General features: G+C 42.8%; 1 long non-coding RNA gene across 1 annotated transcript in view; it reads left to right on the top strand.

Annotated features, from left to right (window-relative positions):
* LOC136368246 (uncharacterized) overlaps positions 1-18,803 on the top strand; it is a 198,689-nt gene that overhangs the window by 72,872 nt on the left and 107,014 nt on the right. Inside the window, exon 2 of the long non-coding RNA XR_010744811.1 lies at positions 2,385-2,404. This is a non-coding gene — a long non-coding RNA (uncharacterized lncRNA). The remainder of the gene's footprint in view (positions 1-2,384; positions 2,405-18,803) is intronic.

Consider the following 18,803-nt stretch of genomic DNA (forward strand, 5'->3'; position numbering starts at 1 on the left):
ACCCTTCAAATCTGTTTATGCTTCCAGACAACATGGCATAAAACATCTTGTTTTTATAATGTAAAATGTATTGTAAATGTAAAAATTATAATGTTAAATGTAAAAACATGCAGTTGTTAACATCCAGAATAAGATGTAAGAGTGTAATGTGTGGATACAAACTTCTTTCACAGATCTGCCTATAAAGAGTCTGTTTGAATAGATTTTGTTCAGAGCAAGTCTCCATTATTTGACTTAGTCTTATACCAAGGCTGCAGCTGCTATCAGCATATCAGCATGTGTTAATGCTGGCAGAACATCCATCAGATTAAGTCACTCACTTGTAATGGAGCTGTGTTTTGTAAACGATAGTGACTGGTGCAAGGAATGTACAGACTCAAACTAATGGAAGTTCCTGGTTAGCATCTGACTACCAGATAACCCTGAGAGGAGGACTAGCCCCAGACACTTATCTTTGTGAGAGATGCCTTGTTGTGACTTCAAAAGGAAAAGCAAAGTCTGTAATTTTCTTATCTAAGAATAATAGAGCACAGTTATGCTGAAATGCCAGCATGACAGGGATTATATCCATGCTGCTCTTCTGTGATTTATGTTACTTGTGAATCCTTGCTAAGTATGTTAGACTCCACGAGTATGAGCCAGCCTGCCACAACAAGGATGCAGCCTGTGTCCTGCATACCCACAAGGAAATATTACTGTGTCATTCCTCAGTGGCTAGTTGGAGCTAGGTTAGACTTGCAAGACAGCATAATCTTTTCCAGGCTCCATTCTTTACTGGGAATTTGACCATAGTCCACCATCAAAGGTTTAAAGTTTGTCAGGGTTATCAGCAGTAGATCAGTTTTTAAAAAGTTAAGTCAGTCAGCTGCTATCCCTAGGAGAGTGATGGCAAGTGTTTATGGCCTTGAGGCATCTCAAAAATGCATCACTCCTCCCAAGTGCACTGCAGTGGTGGAGCTGGTGGTGCTGGCTTTCTCCTCTCCTGGCCCCTTCTCCCTCCTGGTGGCCTTTTAGCTTCCGGGCAGCTCAGAGTGCATTTTTAGCCATCTGTCCTTCTTACCTTGTGTGCAGGAAATCTGGCCTCTGCCTGCTGCTGTGCAGGCTTTCAAAGCACACAGAGTTTGCATGGTTTCAAGGTCCAAGTGTGTGGAGAAACAAAGCACTGGGGGTTACTGAACACACAGTAATGAAGAATGGCTTCCAGACATGAGAAAAGCTGAGAGCCCTGTTAGGAAAACCTTCTTCCACAGGTATTTTTGGGTGGCTGCTGCTACAAAGATGGGATACTGGATGACAAGGACTTTTGGCATGATCCGGGAGAGGCTTGGCATCAAGTTGTAACAGGACAGCACTCACCTGAGGCAAAACGATGGATTAAGATGACTGGATGAGGAGGAATGATGTTCTGCTTTCTGTGCATAGACAGCAATCACTGAATTCAAAAAATTAGGTGGGGCAGGGCCCTGATGACCCAATAAGCCATGCCCAGTGCCCCAACCCTTTGGTGTGACTAGTGAGAGTCACTGCCAGGAAACCACTGCCCAAATGTAGGCAGTGTGACTCTTGAGCCACACAAAGTGATTGCAGTCCCCAGCTCCCAGTTTCTCCTTGTGGCCTCACCCCAGGAGCCTGCACTGCAGGTGGGCAAGTCTCCCCAGCACATCATATAGCTCAGCACCCTGGCAGCCAAAAGTCATATCCAGAGCTGTTCCCTACTGCATGAGACTGGTATGTGGGGAAATTACTCTCATTTTTACAGCTACCCATTTGTGGAGCCACAGAGGCTACAATAAAAGGGGGCATGACACTGGGGCACACAGCTCAAAATTGTATCTTTATGTAATTCAGAGCAAAATTTTTTACATGCCAAATGGTGAAACTTCCAACGTTATCTTTGGAATTAGTTAGGGAAGCCTAGGGGGAGAGGGATTCACACTGTGCAGATTTTTCTGTTACATACTGATGTGTACAGAGTGGTAGCACTGGTTTTTAAAATTGCCCTGAAACTCATTTCCTTGAAATATATAACAGAAAGTGTCTTCAGCCATATGGTAGGAGTCCATCCAGAAGATGCTGTGGACGTGCTCAGGGGAAACCACATGGCAAAGTTTGTTCTACTGTGTACTGGGGAAGCAAGAGGGTTTATAGCCTTCCCACCTCAGCTCCAAGCTGGTTTCTGTCTGACCTACGTTTCAAATGTTTCATCAGACTATTTCTCTTAGATCTGTTATCTGTTATTTGCTAGAGCAAATAGAACTCAGAGATACCACCTCACAAAGATTACGCAAAACCCAGCATTGATTCTCTGGCTAATGATTATCCAAGATCTTTGGAGTACAGCTAAAGTTTAAACCTTGGGGGAGAGCAGCAGTTTGAGCAGACAGTGCTGGTACCAGCTGTGGGTGTCCCTCAGGCCTTGAATCCAGCCTTCCAAACAGCTGTGGGACATGGGATGATGGCAGACACTGAGCTGCTGGGAGTAGCTGAGTGGCAGTGAAGTGGCACTGTGCAGCAAAAGGGCACAAACCCTGGGCTGGGTACCAGGTGTGGAGCTGTGATAGCCCAGGACAGCCCAGCCCAGGATAGCTCCATCCCAGCTGGGTGTTTTTGCCACTTTCTCTTGCCACTCACTCTAGTCAAGCGGGTGCCTTCCTTGCTTCCTTAGATTTCTTTCCCTGATAAAAAGCTGTCAGGTCCCTCTGCAAGGCAGATTTACTTCATTACTATTATAATAATAATTATTATTATTATTCCGTAAGTATTACCACTTACTTCTTTCTTGAAAAATAAGACTAAAAGCAGAGCTTCCAATTAGAAGGAATGATGTACTTAGAGCATCAGCTTTTAGATGGAGCCAAATTGCATCTCCCAAGTGATGTGTCTGACCTGATCTATCACACACCTGTCAGTGGCACAGCTAGTAGTCACGGGCCGATTTGCCCTGTGTGCCCTGTTTTGTTATTTAGCATCCTGTGTTACACTTCTGTAACCAGCAAGCTTGATTTTTGCAACAGCAGAAAAGACAGGAAGCCTGTCACACCCTTTTTGAATCAGAACTCCAGGAGAAGTACTGTGAAAATAATAGATCTGTTAATGAAGTTTCCTTGTCATCCATCCTACCTTGGTTTTGTGGGAAAGAGGTGGGAGAGATTAAATACAAATCTATACAAATACTTGATTTTTCATAGTCCTGGTAGCTTGGAGCTCCCTATTGTCTGCCTTACTGGAATAAAATATTTTTCCCTAACACAAGCAAGCCAAGCCATATTAGTCAGGGTTTTGTGTGAGGTTTTCAGGTATCTCTTTAAGCAAGCAAGCAAATTACAGTTTGTGTCAGTGGGTAAAAAAAATTCTTCGAATACCCTTTTCCAGGTGGTGCTAGTGGAATTGGTTAGTAGTTGAGCTTCTTGCATTTGGATAAACTGGCTGTCACCTGAGACAGATGAAGTCCCTACTACAGCAGGTAAACAAGCTGGAACAGGTCTCAAGGACGTGTCCTGAACAAGGAGCACAAGGGTCATTCTCACACCCCTGTTCTTTGAATTAATGAGCATTTAAATATTTTATACCATGTGAAGCCAGTGCAAACAGAGTGACCTTACAGCGCCTCTGATGTTAGTTAGGATGCTGTTATCGAAGAAAGGGAAAATAGAATGGAGCTGAACAAGGTTTTTCACATGAAAATTCCCCTTAAAACTTGAATAGAGTCAACTACCATTATAAACTCTGATAAATTACCTGGCTCACTCTGCTTGTATTACTTCAAAAGATTAGTTCAAAATACTCGTGAGACACTCAGGATAACCTTTTTTTTTTAAGATAGGGTTAAAATAAGAAAATAAACTTTGTTGCCTTTAAATCCTCACCATTTTCCGTTGTGTTCTTCTTTCAAATTCAAGAAAATTCCTGAAAACCAGTGTCAAAAGAAGTACAATTACACAGTAACAGGAGCTGGGAAAGCAGCCACAGTAAAAATTGACTAGCAAATTAATCCAGGTCAGTAAAGAAGTATAGCTGTCTGTTTAAGGATTAATTAAGTCTTTTGAAGGAGATATTTAAATAAATATTCTGCTAGAAAATCATAGACTTTCAAGACACCCACTAACACACTTAGAAGAGATATTTCAGTATACCATTTACCAAAGATCTCACCCCTTTATTGTGATCCCCTTTCTACAAATCACACCGATAACTTGTAGTGCAGTCTGGGGTCCCACCATATTGGTTTTGGCTGGGATAGAATTATTTTTCTTTGTAGAGCTCCTGTGGTGCTGTTTTTCATTTATGCTCAGAACGGTGTTGCTAACACAGAGCTGTGTTAGTTATTGCTGAGCAGCAGAGTGTTGATGCCTTTGTTGCTGCTCACATTGTCCTGATTGTCCATGATTCTGTCCCAGAGTGCCTTCACTTATTCCTCAGATATCTTATTCAGGTTTTTCACTGAGGAGGAGTATCCTGACCAATGATGAAAAAAGAAGAAGAATACTTTTGGAATGGAGCATAAATGGAACAAAAGCCTTCTTGATGCGATGTGGCCCGAGGAGCAACAAAATAATTTGAGGTAGAAAGCCTCCAAGCAGTGAGGTTCTTCTGTAAACACAGTTTGAGGCTCTCGTACTGTATCAGCTGAAATTTGAGATTAGCAAAAAATGACAGTGTGACACAATATGCGTCACGATATCATGTGGAAGAAGAAGAGAAGCTGTTACTCATAAAATTGCTTCTGGAAAAGAATGTGCTGAACATGCTGCTCAGGCTGAGTTTACAAAATTATCTGTTGTGTGTCAGGGAGAAATACTCTGTGAGGAATGTTTGCTGCACTGGAAGGAATTTGTACCACAAATAAATCAGCAGTTTGTACCACCAGGGTTCATTTCATAGAGAGCCTGCTCTAGAAGGCCCTGCCCCTCAGATAACCCCTCCTTGTTTCTTTCCCGTGTCTACCTTTTCCTGCTGTGCTCTACAGCCAGATTAAAGGATCAGCAGGAACTGAAATACTCCACAGTGCCGCCTACTCATCCAGCAGACTGGGTGGTTTTTGTTTAGAGGAGTTGGAGTTTGACAATATCTATCTAAGTGCATTAAGTTTGTCTGCAGAGCATTAGAAAAGAAATCCAGGCTTTTAAAGGGAAGGGGAAAGGAAATCTGCCTTCAGCATGTATTTTTTGTTTACTTTGGTGACAGAATGATTTTTGGGGTGATTTTTTTTATTATGTCTGGCTCTGTCTGTCACCACAGATAAGCCTCTGTATCACAGCAGCAGAGGAATGGCTGACACTTTTCTTGCTGTCAGTGAAAAGAAAATAAAAGAATTGGTTCCTTATCTTTATTACCAACAGATGACCAGTTGCTTCCCAGGAGGCATCAAAGGCATAACACATTTCACGAAGCAGAACCATTAAATCTTTCATTCATGGAATCACAGAATTGTTAGGGTTGTAAAGAATCTCTGGAGATCACCTACTCTAAGCCCTCTGCCAAGGTGGGGTCACCTAGAGTAGGTTACACAAGAATGTGTCCAAGTGAGTTTTGAGCATCTTTAGAGAGGAGAGACTCCATGATTTTGCTGGGCACCTGTTCCAGTGCTCTGCCACCCTAAATGGAAAGAGGTTTCTCCTCATGCTGAGGTGAAATGTCTTAAATGTTAGTTTATGGCCATTACTCCTTGTCCTGTGTCTGGGCACTGAAAAGGGTCTGGCACCATCCTCTTGACACTTGTCTTTAAGATATTTATATGGATTAAGGAGATTCCCTCTCAGCCTTCTCTACACAAAAATGGCCCAGCTCTTGCAATCTCTCCTCATAAGAGAGATGCTCCAGACCCCCAAATCACCTTTGTGACCCTCACTTTGTGACCCTGTCTGATAGCTCCTTGTCTCTCTTGTCCTGGGGAGCCCAGGACTGGACACAGCAATCCACATGTGACTCACTGGGGCTGACTAAAGGGGCAAGATCATCTCCCTCAACCTGCTGGCTCCACTTCCCGGTGCGGATTCCATTGGCCTGCCTCCTGTTCCCCACTGCCTCGAAACCGAACCAACAGAAACGAGTGTTTTCCCCGCAAGGGGAGGAGAGCGCGGGGTGTGAGCAGGAGCCGGCGGTGCCCGCGGCCGGCAGGTGGCAGCCCGTGACCGCTGTCCCCGTCCCAGCGCCCCGGACCGCGCACGGCGGGGAGAGCCGGGGGCGCGGGCACCCGGGGACGGGCCGGGAGCAGAAATGCCCTCACACGGCACGCCAGCTCTGCGGGACCCCTCCAGCTCTGCGGGACCCCTCCAGCTCTGTGAGACCCCTCCAGCTCTGCGGGACCGCTCCAGCTCTGCGAGACCGCTCCAGCTCTGTGAGACCGCTCCAGCTCTGTGAGACCCCTCCAGCTCTGTGAGACCCCTCCAGCTCTGCGGGACCCTTTCCAGCTCTGCGGGACCGCTGCAGCTCTGCGGGACCCCTCCAGCTCTGCGGGACCTCTCCAGCTCTGCGGGACCCCTCCAGCTCTGCGGGACCCCTCCAGCTCTGTGAGACCCCTCCAGCTCTGCGGGACCCCTCCAGCTCTGTGAGACCCCTCCAGCTCTGCGGGACCCCTCCAGCTCTGTGAGACCCCTCCAGCTCTGTGGGACCCCTCCAGCTCTGTGGGACCCCTCCAGCTCTGTGGGACCCCTCCAGCTCTGTGAGACCGCTCCAGCTCTGTGGGACCGCTCCAGCCCTGTGAGACCCCTCCAGCTCTGTGAGACCCCTCCAGCTCTGTGAGACCCCTCCAGCTCTGCGGGACCGCTCCCGCCTGGTTGCGGCCGAAAGGGTTTTGGTTCGGCTACAAACACGTCGTTAGTTGTATTGAGGTGTAACCAGCTGGGCTCAGTAAAGCCCATGGGAACAAACGATAAGGACTGCAACACAGCCTCTCTCTTCTAGTGCTTCCTTTCATGTAGGTAACAAATCCCTTCCAAATAATGACTTTTCCCAGCTTTGTCATTGATCTCTTAAATAAGATGTTCTCTGGCAACATACCAACACATTCCTGCTCTCAAAAGATGAACCCCTTAGGGACTCTCTTACAGCATTTTTCTTTCAGAAGTGTTGACACATGGTGTAATGAAGAGAAACAATACACAACCTGATTAATAGAACTGCAGCCAACAAACAGTGCCCTGAGGGATCAGCACTCTAATCGTCAAGTAATGCCAGAGCAACGTCACCATCCCCATTTCCATCACTCTTTTTCTTCTCAGCTTAGCATAGTTTTAACCTGAGATAGGTCTACTCATGTGCTGGGCTTATACAGGTGATGAGTCAAGCTACAGGAGGAGACAAAAAAGCATCACAGCACCGCAGTTCACTCTGTGGTGGCTTCTGTATGGCTGTCACTCTGGGTCAAAAGGAACAGCCTATCAATGACATCTTTAGAAAGGGATTTATTATGGATGTTGTGGGTTTGTTTCTTTTTAATTAGCAAAAATTAGGAAGGGATTGATAAAAGATATTGCATAACCCAGCACAGGATATCCCCTAGGAAAAAGAAAAATCTTATATGCTTTGCAATAGGGTGTGTTTTCCACCCCTTTTCTCTGTCCATGCTTTATAGTTTTTCCACAGAAAGCAGTTTTTCTTTTTCCACCTCACTATTCTGGAAGATTTGTAAGAGGAAACTAAACTTGAGCTAGACTAGATCAAGATCAAGATCAGGATCAAGACTAGACCCTTTTTTCGACGAAGACACAGTTGTGTTGGCTTTATCAGGGTTCTCTTGGTCATTTCCTCGACATCTAGGCAAGGACACCATGAGAGGGTCCAGATATTTCTTTTTCTTTTGAGCAGAGCTCAGCCTGGCATGAGAGGCAAGTGTCATTCTACTGGAAATTTATGTAAATCACATCAGTTATATAGGGAAATATATGTAATTACAAGGTGAGGTATAAATTAGTCATCCTGTCATAACTGAATACTCTGGGGCAAACAGCAAGGCTGACACAGTCCGAGTAATTTACTTTTCATGGGTACAAGCAATTTAGTTTTTGATAACTCTGGTTAAAGTTGGAGTTTAGACTGCAGATGACTAACCACAAAAGCAGCAGGATATCTGAAAAGAGAATGGTCTCTGTTTTTGAAGAATATTTTTCTTCCTTCAGAATGATTTCAGAAGAAGATACAGACCTGATACTAGACAAAACTTTTTTTTTTTTGGCCTCCCCTTACATCCCCCCAAAAATAGCAGGCTGCTTGTGGGGTCAGCAATCACAAGCTGTATATCACTGCTCAGAAGTACAAGCTGGTCCATCTGCCTGCTCACTTCTGTTTTCCACCATCTCCACATAGCAAGCTCTTCCAGGCTGTTACTTCTGGAGTGGTCCATGGGCACTGCCATGATGAAGTCAGTGTTACCTCTTCAGACTGAAATTCAAATAAACTGTGTCTCGGACCCTAATTGATTTAGATGAGGAAAGAAAGGAAGTAGCATCCTGTCCTCATCTGGGGTGCTGTGCCCAAACCTCAAAGGCATGAAACACCTCCTGCAATTTGCCAGTTCTCTTCTTTGAGTCTGAAGGAGACCCATAATGTACATTGAGAAAATCTGTTCTGGTGTAGGAGCGACCAAGTGAGTGTTTACCCTGTGTTTGAACAGCTGACTCATCCCAGCAAGAGGAGTTCCATTTTTGCACCCACTAAGCTTGGCAGTAGCTACCCTGCTCCAGCCACTGAGCTAAAACTGATTTTAGCGAGCACAGTGTCCTGTTTGGAAACAGCACAGTTACCTCCAAAGAGAAATTACATGCAAAGCTACAGCAGAGTGGGTTCACAGGAGAGTTATACAAGCTCTTCATAAGAAAAGGACAGCATGTATTAACTCCTTCTGAAATCTGAGACCAAAAATCCCAGTGTCGCCTTTGAAAAGAGCTCTGTAAAACAGGATGTCCAGCAAACACAGCCTTGAGTAGGCACAGGGGCAGCACATGTTTAATGTCAACTACAGTTTAAAACACAGAGACTGACTCAGAAAATATTATTGAGTTACTGCTTCCCTTGGAAACTTGAGCATAAAATACTGAAAATACCAGTCTGTTGTAAAGCAGGTATATTAAACTTCCAACACATTTACTTTTTTATACATTGCTGCTTTCTGTTTCTGTGTTTTATTTGTATGAGACTCTGTGTCCATCACTGCCTGAAAGTGTATCTTCTCTCCCTGTGCACAGCCTTCCCTTCTGTTGTTTTTGCATTTCTTGTTTCTCACCATCCCTCCGTGCCATTTCTTCCTTTTAGTTGAATTTACACCAGGCGGTTCCTCCAACCATGCCCCTTCCGTGCTCCTGTTAAATGTTCTTGTGCTTTCCTCCTGCTCAATTACAGGGATGGGTCCCCAAACAGCTCTGCCTTTCTTCTGTCTCCTGTTGCTTGCATGGTTCTCCCTGGTGCAGCTTTCTACTTAAAATAATCAAAAATTTTTCCAACATAAGGAGGCTTTTGTTCCTCACACTTGTATGAATGTACGTGCTGTGTACTAGCACCTTCTCCTCACAGCTGACAAACTACATATCCGTCCCAGACTTCTCCTTCCCTTTCTGTCTGCATTCCCAACATTAGACAGATATGCTGTTTCCTGATTTTTCTGTGCCCTGTGCACTGTGTTCCCCTCAAAACCCACTTTAAACAATTTCTGCCAGAGGTTCACACTTAACATTTAATAATTATCTCTGCCACTCAGGCTTGTGTCCTCCGCCACTTTTTGATGCTGCTTGGCCACTTTTGTCTGAGAGAGTGGAACATTTTAGCTTGGAAAAGAGAGAAAAAAAACAGGGAATTTATCAATGGGGGAAGCAAATGGGTAACCTCTGAAGGGTCTGAATTCTTTAATCCTTTTTTTACATATTTCCTGCTTTCTCCCAAGATAAATTATTCCAAAAGACTAGGGTAGGACTTTAGTTTCTGAGATCCCCTGAGAGCAGAGACCCTCAGGGTACTCTTGTAGGCAGAGCCACCCCAGGGTGCAGAGGCTAAGTGTGGAAAGGAAAGGCCAATTTATCAGGATCCTGATCAGACCCTAAGGATAAAAATCTCTGGAGGGGTGAGGCTAAAGTAGGAGCATGGAAGCTAAAGCTCAGTTCTCAAATAAGTAACTGAAATGTATAATTACACAAGAGCACTGAATAGAGGTTTCTGTTAATCTGTGATCCGATAATCTTCTTTCATTGCCACTTAGCAACAGAATTACAAACTGAGGATGAAAAACCAAGTTGACTTAAAATTCCTCTCTTTGCTGGGCAGAGAAAAATTAGTCCCTCCCCAAGCAGGCACAACAGGTTTCCCAGCTACTGGGAATTGTGCCTTTCAGCACAATGTAAGTACTGACACCTGCATTTCAAGTTGCCTGAAGAACAGCTCAGCTGGGAAAATAACATTGTTTGTAAGAATAAGTGAATTTTACTCACAGAAACACAGGATTAATCCAGACATACATGTCCACAAACTCCATTAAAATCATACATCTTCAGAAAGGGGAATGTGGAAGAAGGGACTATTGGGCCAAAACTGCTGCACTGGAAATTATTCTTAACTGGTGGGTCAAACAGCAATCGTCATATTTTTGGGGTAATTCACAGTGTCACAGAGATGCTCAGGAGAGGTGCAGGAGGGAGGTATTCTTTAGCAATGGTCCCTACCTAGAGCCACTGGCCTTCATTGTCCTATCTTTGAGAGACATTTTGCACCCAACAGAGCGCCAGAGTACCTGGGGCCACTCTTAGGTTTGGCTATTTTCGTAAACATCAGAAAAGAGGAGTAGTGCCTCTTCTTAGATTAATTTAGGTGCCTGCTATCATGCTCTTTATATCTCAGCCTCTTTTTTTTTTCCAATCTCCTTCTTACCTTTTCTTTCCCTTCTTTTTCTTACCTTTTTTCTTTTCCTGTGCTTCTTGACTACAGAGTTGAGCAGTCAGCTAAGGCATCATCTTTCACAGTGCTGCTGTGAGTCTAGGACAGAGAGACAGCTCAAAGACATGCTACAAGTTCCTTAACATCTTGGAGTGTCTGATGAGACTGCATGGCCTGCTTGGCATTCAGCAGATTCTTCCCATAGTCCAACTCTTGCTTTGCACGAGTCATGATCCCCAGAGACAAGACTCCAACAACGACAGCTTCCTCCCACCTTGAGTAATTTGTTCCCTGTACTGTGGAAAGGATGGGCTCCCATCCCAGTAGTGCTGCCTAGCAGCAGAGGAGAGAGGGGAGGTATTCCAGCCAAAGGGAAACAGACCGAAGGGTGCTGTTAAAATGAAAGTTTAAATTAATATTTACATTTTAAAAAGATTGAATTTGCTTTGCTGGGTTTATCTTAAGCCAAGGACATGGCCTTTTTTTTTTTTTTCTTTTTTTATTTGTTTTCTTTTACAGTAATGTTTTTCTCTGAAACTGAGCAGCCAAGACCTGCCTATGCAGACCCATGCACCCTGTTTAAGAGAAGCTCTTTGTACCACAACACGGCTCTGCTCCAGATTGCTGGAGTTCTTCATTCCTGACCAAACAAAACACAGTGGCAGGGGTCTGTCCAAGGAGCCTGCAGAGCTCCATGGCTGCTGGGTACCCTGCCATGGGCCACGGGACTGTGTCCCCTCAGGAAGGAGTTGATCAGCAAGCAAAGAGGAAGGGCGGAATAGGACACTCTGTTACCTCTTCTCTACTGTTTTGGGTGGCTATGTGCTCAGAATAGCCAGGAGTTCTGGCTTTCAAGAGAGCCCAGGGGGTGGTTTCTCAAGGCAATTTCACCTGCGCTGGTAGATGTTATGAGAGCACTGATGGGATTGTGCAGGGAACAAACCCACCATCCCCAAGCCAGTTGGATGTATGCAGCACACTGTTGTGCTTGCACTTCAGGCAGAAGAGGTAAAAAGTCTCATAAGCCATGTATAACTCAGCACTTTCCTGCACTGAGATCTCCCCAGCTTCTGCATGGCAACCCTGGGTGTAAAAAAAAAAATGACAAATTGCTCAACAGAAAGGAGTGTGACTAGCAATTACACATTTATGCTATTTACAACCTTCCTCACATAATGGCACAAAGAAAGAGCAAAATTAGTATGTGTTCCTCTTTTCATGTGACTTTTTTTGTACTTTGTGGAGAAACTTCAATAGACTCATCAAGCTGATACTAATAAAAGACCTACAGCTCTGTCTATAGTCAAATATTCCCCAGATAATAGTGGTGGGCTGGAGTTATTTGCTGGTTTTTCTCACCTCAGGCTAAGCTTCTTTCATCATTTTTCAAAGACTAAAGCACCTACGTGCTGAGTATCATCTTTAAAGAAAAAGCTAAAATTGTACTTTTTTCTTGCCACCAGGAGCCTGATAGCTAATGATGTCAAGATCATTGGAAATCATCAGTACAAAGCAGTAGCCAACATTGTAGTGAAGTCCAATATTAAAGACCAAGGGAATCTTTTAAATTGCAAGAAGAGCAGAATAAAGAAAGACATTCAGAGTGCATGAGTCTTTTGTCCTCTATTGAGGACGATTGCTAGTTAGAGCTAGTTAGAGTGGGTAAGGATTTTGATCTGACATTTCAAAGCCTTTCGAAGCATCCAAGCAATTCTAATGACTTGTTTATTTGGCCATACTTGAGATTTCTTTATGCAGAATGAGAACCTAAAGTGTGGCAACTGTTCTGCTAGGTGTGGACAAGCTGCTGGCCTTGATGCCTTCTCTGGCCTACATGAGAGGGATTAAAATTCTTTTGAATCACGCTTAGAGGAGAAAATCAGAGAGATGAAGGGGATTAAACGAATTTAGTTTACCAGTACATATTTCCCTAATCTGGTGTCCAGTGGCTTCAACATTATGACCTGTGATGCACTTTCAGGAAGACATGGGATGCTGTGCACTGCATTGTGTAGAAGTGAGTGGACCATAGTGCTGCTCTACAAACAGGGAGGGCACTACCAGGGATCAGATGTGCCTCCCAGGTCAGCTCTGCATGAAGGCTGGGGTGACAAGGAGCAGGAGTGGTCTGCTCTGGGAACTACTGGGCAGGACAGCAATTACAGTTCATACTTGACCTCCACACCTCATGAGACTAAGGAGTGGGCATAATTCCCCAATAGCTCCATACTCATCCAGTAATCCACCTGCACAATTGGGGTTTTTTTTATATATAAAATGCTTAAAATCACTATGTGGACTCCAGGTTTGTAAAGCAACCTGTTGGGAGTCAGGAACTCAAACTTCCTTCCTCTTGGACCTGAGTACAGGCAATAATCATTTTTCCTTACTCTAGCAGAGATCTAACTGGCTGCTGTAAGCCAGCTACTGTTTCACCCCCTGGACACTACAAACTGCATGACATACAGAAGTCTGTTGGATAAGATGGTGGCTGTTCTACGTGAGTTTGCCTTTGCTACAATTATTGACAAATGCAGAAAAAGTTGTGAACAGTCCAGAGACTGAACAGTTTCTCAGCAGTGGTATGTGGGGGCCTATATACTAAGCAGGCCAAGAATGACAAGCTGAAGGCTCCCTCTCCAGAAAGAATTGCTGTTTTTATCTGCAGCAGGTATTGCATTGACCTACTCACAAGCTTGCACTCTATAAACCTGAGCATGTATCTGTTAAGTGATTGGAATTCAGTCTCCCAGGCTGGCTGGCAGTAGGTAAAGGGGGTTATAACCACAGAGGCTTACCCATGGAAAGGTATACAGGTTACCTTTGTCCATCCATTTAAGCAGGAATCTGTGTTTGCCACTATGTAAGGCGCGCAGCAGTTCACAAAGAAAGCACACTGGAGGGTTTGTGAATTTGTATACACAAACAAGATTTTCCTTTACAATATACCAAGGAATAACAGCCAGTTCATCTCCTGTTGACTCACATGCCCCACTGCATTTCAAAGTGAGTGAATTATTTTTGTCCATACAGCTCAGTGTATGGGCAACATGCTGAGGAGCACCACATCAAAGCTACTCCTGTTTTGTTTAGTATGCCTTCACCAAGTATTTCCTACCTGAATCACAGAGCTAGCTTTCACATCTACTACAGGCAGAACAAGCAAGTGCTTTTGGCTCAGAAACCTAAAATATCTACGACCTGTGGCTTGTCTAAAATAGCTATTAACACTTTACTTTTGCTAGTTCCGCATCACAAAGGTGTCTAGCCCTTGGGTTTTTCTCCCTGAAATGTTGTGCTATACTCTATTCTTGTTTTTAAGATTTGAAGAAGAACAAAAAAAAAAAAAAAGAAAAAAAAAACCTCCATAAAAAATGAAAGACAGAAGTTATAAATGCATTGTACATAGGATCATGATCTGTTCTGTCCCTTCCCTTTTGAAATATGTTTTTCTTTTTATCCCTTACAAGATACAAGGTTATTTCCTCTCAGATCTGTTCTCATGGGGCACTCATTTGGTTTTGTCAGACCAGTAACACTGGTAAATATGTTTGGAAGCTGATGCCGACGTTCAGTGAAGCCCATGGTGGATACAGGAACTCTGTTTATGAGACAAAATGATTAGTACAGCATTTCCTCAAAGCTTTTGGCAGGAAGCAGGCACCAGTTCAGTTAATAAAAAGGCATAAATGTCACTGTCACTTGGTAACTTCCCACTCAACAATATGCCCAGGGGATTTTATTGCAGGGCAGATGGGGATCTTATTACAAGGTGGGACAGATGGACAGGAGGGACATGTGGTCTGGGTGGCCCAGGACACTCGACAGAGTGGCACTCACAGGCACACCAGCCATAGTTCACATGGATGCTGCGTCCATGTGAGTCTGATGATCTACCTGCAATGATCTCCACTAAACAGAGGCTTGAGTAATTCAAAAGACATTAACCAATGGCTAATTCAGCCCTGTGCAAATTTGCAGAAGCTTTTCAAGAGCCTACTCAGGTGGCCCTGCATGATGAAAAAACAGGCATTTCCTCACACCTATTTGTATTCAGGTACCAGAATGAAGTACCCTAGACTCAGCATTTTACAATCTTAAACAGCAAGATGATGAACAAAGTGCATAGCTGCAATAGCTTAGCAAATATATATTACCTAAGAAAAGATTATAATTTAACCTTACAGAACTTCTTTGGGTCATTATTGCTAGAGGAAGATGTTCATTGTCATGTCTGCTCTAATTAATAATTTGGTATCTGCAGTCCACTGCAAACAAAAACATAATTGATGGAAATTCGCTTAAAAATATAATACACTCCCAAAAGAGCCTAGCCATGACCTTAGGAAAATAGTGACCTCTGTTAAGGTTTCTTTTTGCTGTTGAAACACTTGAATCATGCTGTAGATTTGTTGTGTATGTCTTCCTGTAAGAATGGCACAAAAGATAAATATAAAATATAAACCACCTAATCATTTTACTAATAAATAGATTAACCTTTAAAAACATTGATCTCATGGCAAGTTCCAGCATCTTTTAAATACAGGAAATATTAAGGCTGACACAAGGACATTCAGTTAGCTTTGTGCATAAACTGAATTAGGGTTTCTTTTTTAAATCACTTGTCTAGACTGATAGATTAATATGTAGACATGAATACATATTAAAGTTGAATAACAGAGGTTTGTTTTTGAGAGATCACAAGACCTATAGAGGTAGCTAATGAAGTAGTAATGATCAGTGCCCAGTGACCTTGGAGTTTAAATGCTTCAGAGCCTGCTGAGATGAGCAGGTGCCAGGTGAATTCATGCATTACAAATGCCCTAAAGCAAGAATCATCTATTTGTATGTTTCTTTCTTTTTTTTTTTTTTGACTTTGAGCTATGTCCCAGGATGCTCCTTGGATACAACCTTGGAAATGATAAAAAAACCTGTGAATTTATACCTCAAGACCAACCCAACCATTTGTCTTCAAAATTGTTTGCTAACGGTATCCACTTCCTCACATTTGAAATAACTGGATTTGATTTAAGATACAAAATAAGTAAGTTTTCCTTAATTTTCTGCATAAGATCAGTAGTGTTTTCATATTTCCAAATAAACAGGCAGTGTTAGTCTGGTGAAAATCTGAGAATGACCATTAAAACTCAAAATACAGACATGCTTCTCAGCAAAAATGGAAACTAAAATGGCTGATAAACATGCAAACACCACACATACCTGAAATGCCACCATTTTTAATACCGTTCTTTACAAATTGAAATTCAAGCTCAAACATGAACCTGCCTGAGCACAGTTATTAATTAGAAAAGCATTAACCCTGGCTTTGCGGAGAGGGGAAATGTTATATAATTAGCAAATAGTGAAAGCAACAGAAAATTCCTCCCTGGCTTCAGGCAGTTACTGCATCAAGCACTCTCCTTAAGTGCCAGAGCAACTCACCCGGCAGACACCTGAACTAAAACTCATGGAGTTCTTGACTCTAGTTCAGAAAACTCAGGTGAATTCCTTGGAGAGGCAAATCTCAGGTCTTTTCCCGTAAGTGCCTATGGAATGTTACTCCAGAGAAGTGAAAATAGGCATCACATTCAGGTCTCTATGTTATAGAAAGGATTTTTTTCAGAGCCCAGGAATTCATTAATTCTTTGAACAGTACTACGGAATTCTATCCAGATTACTGAATGGCTTACCATCTATCAGGCCCTTTCATTCCAATGTCACAGGAGAAGCTTACAGGTTTTTATGGTCAAAGTCAGGTATTCCAGCCTGTCTGAGCATTTTGTTATGTAGAAGTAGTTGGCTTTCTAAATAGAGTCAAATAAAGGGGAATGCAGCAGAGTATAAGGAGCTTATCTATGTAAAACAAGCCTAAGTGTCTGAGACTACACAGAAGAGAGAGAAAAATGCTGTAGCATAGTGGGAAAAATCCTTGACATAAACAAGAGTATTAGCAGGACATGTTTGCTCTTGACCTGAACACTGTAATGCTTCCAAACAGGGAACACACTTTCATTAGAAATAGGCATTAATCCTAATTCTTCAGAGATGAACTTCAATTGTTTTGGAATTTAGATAAGCCTCAAAGCATTCACATATTTGAAGACTATCTACATTTTTCCATAACAAGTCTCACACTTGTTTGTTTCCATAAAGCTGAGGTTACTGGGCACACCAGGGCCATTCTCTTCTCCAGCACCATAATAACTCTGTGTGCTGGGTCAGCACCCCTTCTGAGTTTCACGAGTCCCCCAGATCCCAGATCTTTGCACTATATATCCTCGTATTATCTCTGTTTTAGTTATGTAACCCTACAGCTTCCTCCACACCAGGATTCCTAAATATCTCTTTCTGTTGAGATTTCAGTAACTCTGTTTACTCTTTTCTTACAAAAGGGCATTTAGGCTACTGCTCTGTGCTAAGGCTCCATGTTGCACCATTTTCCTGTGGCATGTATCCTGCTAGCAGTCTCTGGGAGCTGCCTTCTTTCCTGCTCTTCATGGCAGCTTCCCTCCTCCTTCAGAAGCTCTAGAGTTTCCCAGCCCCACTTACCTCTCAGAGCTCAGCCCCTTTTCATTTCACCTTCTCTTATTTTTTATCTGAGATAAGTTATTCGGTACATAAGTTTCAGGATCACATTGCACAGAAAATGCCTGACAACAGACAGACAACAGTCAATCAGCACCTGTTGGACGCTCAGCAGTTACCCATCCTCTTTCTCCTTTTCCCTCCCACAGTCATGTTTGGATTCTCTAGCCAGGAGGAACCATCCTTGTCCTCCAGCTCTTCCAAATGCTTGAGCCTTCACATACATTTTATGGAAAATATTACCACATTGTGGTACTAAGTTGATGCTGACAATGGAAGAGGGAGAATCTACCTAGCATTGCTTTCTCTAGGCCATAGTAATTTTAAATTAGGCTCACATGGATTTTAATAGAATTCTGTATTAATTCTAGATGCTTCATTATCAGAGATACACTAGATACTTTTTTTAACCTTCCCACTGAGTCTACCTGTATCTTAGAACTTATAGAAATAATTTAGTTGTGTGCAAATTTTGTGAATGGAGATTCACAAACAGACAAAGTCTAATTTCCACTCAAACTGGTGCCCCTGCCAGTAGTCAAAGAATCCTTGTCTGGATTATGTATGGGATGTTGAGGGTTAAAAAAAACAGCAAATGAACAAGGACAAGGAAAAAATCATATTTGGGTTAGAATTTTTCATGCTCATTATTTGCTCCAAGAAACAGCTGCCAAAAGGTCAATGTTATAAAAGAGGGAAACCAAATAATATGGACAGCTGAAATGTACTATCCCTGTAGACCTGTTTTTTCAGAAATTCCTACTTTGCAGGAAAATCTAGAAGAAAATTATATTTTTTAAGTAATTGTCCCACAGGAGAGCAATTTGTCATGCAGACAAGTGCCAATATAATTAACTCCTTGGCATTATTTCCTTGCAGAACAGCTGACAACAAAACATACAACAGCCTATTTGCCCTAAAATACAGATCATTTCTGTTCCAGACATACAAAGCTTCATTGCTTCAGAGAAATAGTCACAAATAATGAGAACAAAATAATGAACTGTTATGTTGTTGCACAGATCTAGGAGCAACATTTAATTTTCCAAGATCTGAATACAACCCACAAGCACTGGATTGCAGCATGGTTTCTACCACTGGGCACTTTGCACTGACTTTTTACGTGCAGGCAAAGTGTGTGTAGAATTTTACCTACGTATCAGCCTGCTTTGCTGTAAGGACAAAGAGCACTTTGATCCCAGTGCACGAGATTACTGTATTATAGATTTTTTTGTCAAAAGTCAACTTTGTCTAGAGAGAAAAACTGCATAAAGCAGCCTGAAGGCATGAAAGTCTCTGGAGAATACCATCTATGATTTCTCTCTAAGACCTTCACCATAATCCTATTCAAATTAAGGAGG

Source organism: Sylvia atricapilla, chromosome 1 (genome assembly GCF_009819655.1).
Source record: "Sylvia atricapilla isolate bSylAtr1 chromosome 1, bSylAtr1.pri, whole genome shotgun sequence".
Classification (NCBI taxonomy): domain Eukaryota; kingdom Metazoa; phylum Chordata; class Aves; order Passeriformes; family Sylviidae; genus Sylvia; species Sylvia atricapilla.